This window comes from Boleophthalmus pectinirostris, unplaced genomic scaffold, assembly GCF_026225935.1.
Source record: "Boleophthalmus pectinirostris isolate CB_2022bp ecotype Guang Dong unplaced genomic scaffold, ASM2622593v1 HiC_scaffold_2, whole genome shotgun sequence".
In the NCBI taxonomy this organism is placed as follows: Eukaryota; Metazoa; Chordata; class Actinopteri; order Gobiiformes; family Gobiidae; genus Boleophthalmus; species Boleophthalmus pectinirostris.
This window is the reverse complement of record NW_026571152.1, coordinates 43,166,567-43,172,327: the sequence shown is the minus strand read 5'-3', so window position 1 is coordinate 43,172,327 and position 5,761 is coordinate 43,166,567. Positions and strand designations below refer to the sequence as shown.

The 5,761-nt window shown below is 52.1% G+C and overlaps 1 pseudogene; it reads right to left on the bottom strand.

Annotated features, from left to right (window-relative positions):
• Positions 1-1,291: 1,291 nt before the first annotated feature.
• On the bottom strand, positions 1,292-5,466 carry LOC129409541 (basic proline-rich protein-like; annotated as a pseudogene).
• Positions 5,467-5,761: the final 295 nt, after the last annotated feature.

Sequence of the window (5,761 nt, the reverse complement as noted above, 5' to 3'; positions counted from 1 at the left end):
TAGAGGATTTTTTTTAAGGGAAGAGAAATACAGCGACAGTCCTTCTGCGCGTTCAGAATCACTGTTGAAGTTTCCTGTCTAGAAGTAATTCAGCAGTGACGCGTCAGTTTTTAGACCCTTCGTCTGCTTCGGTCGCGCCATCGCTGGACGAGATCTCCAAGAATCACCTCAGTTTGGCTTTGCTCCTTTTTCCCTTCTCTTCTTCTTTCAGCGACCTCAAAAACGGACTTTCTTTTGCGGCGAACCGGTCGTGGATTCTCGTCCGCCGTCGCGACAAACTTTGTGCGAAATGCGAGGAAGCGACAGTTCGAAAAAGCCTCTAAGAACCGCTGCGTAAACCACGTAATCCCCGCGCTCCGACGAATCCAGTTATAATAGGGAGTTTGATTGACAACCCAACAGCCAATAGAAAATGAGGGAGCCTCGTTTTCTATTGGCTGATGTTTATCTGGCCTCAACACGTCCACAGTTGATAGATTTTCGTTCTTTTTTTTTTGGTCATCATAATTACAAAGCTGCTGCGTCTCTGTAATGGTATTTTAATCTTTGACTGACAGTTTGAAACAAAAAAAAATCCTCCATACAACCTTTAAGCACAGTTATTTTTGTAAATATGTATTTTCATTTTGCCCACAACTCAGTGAAGGATGAAATAAATATTTTTTGGTAAAGGCACATTTTTCCGTCTGCCTCCTTCTTCGACCACTTTGGCCACAGCTTCCCCACAAGAAGCATCGAGTTTTCTCAAGTCATTGACCTTCAAGTCCAAGTCGAGTCCCAAGTCTTTGTCTATTTTATCAAGTCAAGTCTCAAGTCCTGAAAATAGTGATAGAGAGATTCAGACACAGATCACGACAGTCGGGTCACGTGACTCTGGCGTCAAGATGAAAAAAAAGTCTAAACACAAACGTTTATGGACTAATAATAATCAAATGAGTTTCTGTCAGGACGGATTTCACGTAAACGGACTGGAGTATTTGCTTTTTGTCTGAAATGTGGAAATCTTTTAACAAGTGGATAAGGTAAGAGGCTGAAGACACCACTAACACCAGAACAGTTTATTTAAAGGTTCTTTCACACCATCAGCAGTCGGTGCGTCAAATGTTCCACTGGAAACAGAACCTCTTAGTTGGTTTGGTTTTCATTGGTGTGAAAGTTTCAGTCGCTCTGGGATCTGCTCTAAACCAAGCGACCGAGACCTCAAAAAAGAGGAGGTCCCCGTGTGGTCCGGTGAGGTCCCTCTGATGAGACGCCAACTCGGATCCAAACCAACTGTTTCCACTATTCTGACTTAAGCGTGCGCCTGGTTAGGGGGTGTGTAGGTTTGTGAGTCCGAGTTCCCCTGGTCCGGCTTCCACTTGGGGAGGACTGGGACTGATCCACACTGCTCGTCCCCCACGGGCTCCACGGGAAGACCACTGGACGAGACGGTGCATCTTGGCCTCACTTCCACCGTGAGTCTGGCGTGTGAGAGCCTCAGCCTCCCCGAGCCTCGTGCAGTGGAACCTGCTGTGCACAGGAGCCCTGGATAAACATCAGTCGGACGTGTTGTGGTTGTTTTGCTGGTGAAAGGATCACACCAGCGTCTATGATACAGAAGAACTATTTATATATATATATATATATATATATATATATATATATATATATATATATATATATATATATATATATATATATATATATGCTGAATGTAATGATCTGTAAAGGGTTTTTTTCTGACAAAAATGTCTGTGAAAAGAGCTATACAAATAAAGACTTACTTTCAAACACACACACACACACACATACAAAAACACACACAAACACACACAGACACACACAATTACACACACACAAACACATACACACATACACAAGAGAGCACAAAGCTGTGGGAACATAGAGCTGAGGGAACATAGAGCTGTAAGAACATAGTGTTGTGGGAACATAGAGCTGTGTGAAAACAGAGCTGTGAAAACATAGAGCTGTGAGAACATAGAGCTGTGAGAACATAGAGCTGTGGGAACATAGAACTATCAGAACATAGAGCTGAGGAAATGTAGAGAAGAGGGAACATAGAGCTGTGAGAACATAGAGCTGTGGGAACATAGAACTATCAGAACATAGAGCTGAGGGAACATAGAGCTGAGGGAACATAGAGCTGTGAGAGCATAGAGTCTTGGGAACATAGACACGTTCCCGTTTCGTTTACGAAGTCGTTTTAGATCAACATCATGATTTAAAATGTCACAGTTAGAACAAAATGATCCTCGGGAGTCAGAGATTAGAGTTTTAGAGACACACAAACACAACAGGGCGGATTTAATAAAAATTAAAAAAAACGTCGTCTTCATCGAGAGAGAAAAAAACAACACGTAACCGAAACAGAACCGTCGCTCCCCCCGGCGACGTCCGCGACCGTGACAAAAAAATGAGCGGCCGACGGGCTGGAGGCGTCCGGAGCGGAGGGAATATTCCAGCGGCGGCACGAGGGCGGAGTGGATCCATCACGGCGGCGGGCGCAGAGGACGGGGGTCAGCGTGCGGCAGGAAGCACGATCACCTGTCAGCCGCCGGGGGCCTCGAGGGGAAGGGGAGGGGGAGGGGGGGCTCGCCGGGTAAATGTGCGTCCGTCGGCTGGAGGTGGGATGGAGGTGGATGGAGGGGGGATGGAGGGGGTGGAGGGGGGATGGAGGGGGGGATGGAGGGGGGATGGAGGGGGGATGGATGGGGGGGGATGGAGGGGGGATGGAGGGGGGTGGAGGGGGGATGGAGGTGGGATGGGGGGATGGGGGATGGAGGGGGATGGAGGTGGGATGGAGGGGAGGGGGGGATGGAGGTGGGATGGAGGTGGGTGGAGGTGGGATGGAGGGGGGATGGAGGGGATGGAGGGGGGGGAGGTGGATGGAGGGATGGAGGTGGAGGTGGGTGGAGGGGGGATGGAGGGGGGATGGAGGTGGGATGGAGGTGGGATGGAGGGGGGGATGGAGGTGGGATGGAGGGTGGGTGGAGGGCGGGTGGAGGGGGGATGGAGGGGGATGGAGGGGGGGATGGAGGGGGATGGAGGTGGGATGGAGGGGGGATGGAGGTGGGGTGGAGGGGGGATGGAGGGGGGATGGAGGTGGGATGGAGGTGGGATGGAGGTGGGATGGAGGGGGGGATGGAGGTGGGGGTGGAGGGGGGATGGAGGGGGGATGGAGGGGTGGAGGGGGATGGAGGGGGGATGGAGGTGGGATGGAGGGGGGGATGGAGGTGGGGATGGAGGGGGGGATGGAGGTGGGGTGGAGGGGGTGGAGGGGGGATGGAGGGGGTGGAGGGGGGGATGGAGGTGGGATGGAGGGGGGATGGAGGTGGGGTGGAGGGGGGGGGTGGAGGGGGGATGGAGGGGGGATGGAGGTGGGATGGAGGGGGGATGGAGGGGGATGGAGGGGGGATGGGTGGGGGGGGTGGAGGGGGATGGAGGGGGGATGGAGGTGGGATGGAGGGGGGATGGAGGGGGGATGGAGGGGGATGGAGGGGATGGAGGGGGATGGAGGGGGATGGAGGTGGGATGGAGGGGGATGGAGGTGGGGGTGGAGGGGGGTGGAGGGGGGGATGGAGGTGGGGATGGAGGGGGGTGGAGGGGGGTGGAGGGTGGATGGAGGGGGGGTGGAGGGGGGGATGGAGGTGGGATGGAGGGGGATGGAGGGGGATGGAGGGGGGATGGAGGGGGGAGGGGGGGGGATGGAGGGGGGTGGAGGGGGTGGAGGGGGGGATGGAGGGGGATGGAGGGGGATGGAGGGATGGAGGGGGATGGAGGGGGATGGAGGTGGGTGGAGGGGGGATGGAGGTGGGGATGGAGGGGGGATGGAGGGGGATGGAGGTGGGGTGGAGGTGGGATGGAGGGGTGGATGGGGGGGGATGGAGGGGGGATGGAGGTGGGATGGAGGTGGATGGGGGGGATGGAGGTGGGATGGAGGGGGATGGAGGGGGGATGGAGGGGATGGAGGGGATGGAGGTGGGGGGTGGAGGGGGGGGTGGAGGGGGGGTGGAGGGGGTGGAGGTGGGATGGATGAGGGGGGGCGCTCGGGGAGTCGTTGGGAGTGACGGAGGAGAGGCTGATGGATGGAGGTAATAAAGCCGGATGCCCTGTCTCGTTGCTGGAGATGGGGCGAGTATGAATGAGGCGTCTGGGAGCCATCGGCGCGACGCAGGGCTGTCCGCCGCCGTAACGCGCGCGCACACACACGCACACACACACGCACACACACACGCACACACACACACACACACGCGCACACACGCACACACACACACGCGCACACGCACACGCACACACACACACACAGGCTAAAAGAAGACTATGTGTGTGTGCAGTGTGCAGTGTTTGGAGTAACAGATTACATGTACTGGAGTTAAGTAATCAGAGTACAAATTATGAGTAACTGTATTCAGTTACAGTTACTGTTTCAGTGAGTGGTAATTGGATTACAGTTACTTTGTTAAAATAAATGGATTACACAGAGGGATTTTACTGTTTTCACATTTTGGGCTAAAACCAGGTCTAAACCAGGACCAAACCAGGTCTAAACCAGGTCTAAACCAGGACTAAACCAGGACTAAACCAGGTCTAAACCCAGGACTAAAACCAGGTCTAAACCAGTCTAAAACCAGGACTAAACCAGGTCTAAACCAGGACTAAACCAGGTCTAAACCAGGTCTAAACCAGGACTAAACCAAGATTAAACCAGGACTAAACCAGGTCTAAACCAGGTCTAAACCAGGGTTTTTATTTTCTTATATTAAGTTTAGTCCTGGTTTGGTCCTGGTTTAGTCCTGGTTTTAGTCCTGGTTTAGTCCTGGTTTAGTCCTGGTTTTAGTCCTGGTTTAGACCTTGGTTTAGTCCTGGTTTTTGGTTTAGTCCTGGTTAGTCCTGGTTTAGTCCTGGTTCATTCCACGTCAGCTCCGTTGGACTCCACAGTTTTCTATCATCGACGTCGTCACGTTTGTTTCTTTCTGAAGTGTTGTTTTTTTTTTTTTTTTTGATCAGTATTTTGCTTTAAAACGTCACATTTCCATCAGAATAATCCACAGGTCAGAGATTAAAACTCTACGTCTGGAGGTTTAAATTGTGCAGAGACTCGTTCCCGGTGGAGGAGCCGCTTCAGTTTCTGCTCGTCCCGGTGACTCACGCTCCGTCCTGTTTATTTGGCCCCAGCTCAGCCCTCATCTTCATCTTCATCTTCATCTTCATCTTCATCACGGCGTCTCTCTGGTCATTAACTGCGTGTCTAAACAGCGCCGGAGTGATTGTCATGCACGAGCCAGAGCGAAAATCCAATCAAGTCTCCGGCGCCGGGGGTCGGACGGGGCGTTTGTGTGACGGTGTGACGCGGCGATGATCCGGGGGGCGGTTGGAGCCGGGGTCGAGTCCTGAGAGGAGCCGAGTCTTCCTCACGCCGAGAAACAAGAAGCATCTCCAAGAGCCGTACGCCCCGAGACTCATCACGCCGGATGAATATTCAAGGGCTCAGATCACAGCGTGTGAACGAGAAGAGACAGATCACACTGCACTTTTCACACAAACACAATCAACACAATTAGAATGAAGAGTTTAACACAGGTTTTATTTGATTTATTTTAGGGCTGGGCAAAAATAAAAAATATTAATCGCGATTAATCACGTTATACACAAAACCAATTAATCCAATGAATTAAAAAGTAGTGGGTCCTGGTCAAGCAGAAGTAAACATCAAGGCCAAAAAATCAAGTTAATTCATCTGATATAAAAATGTATTGAA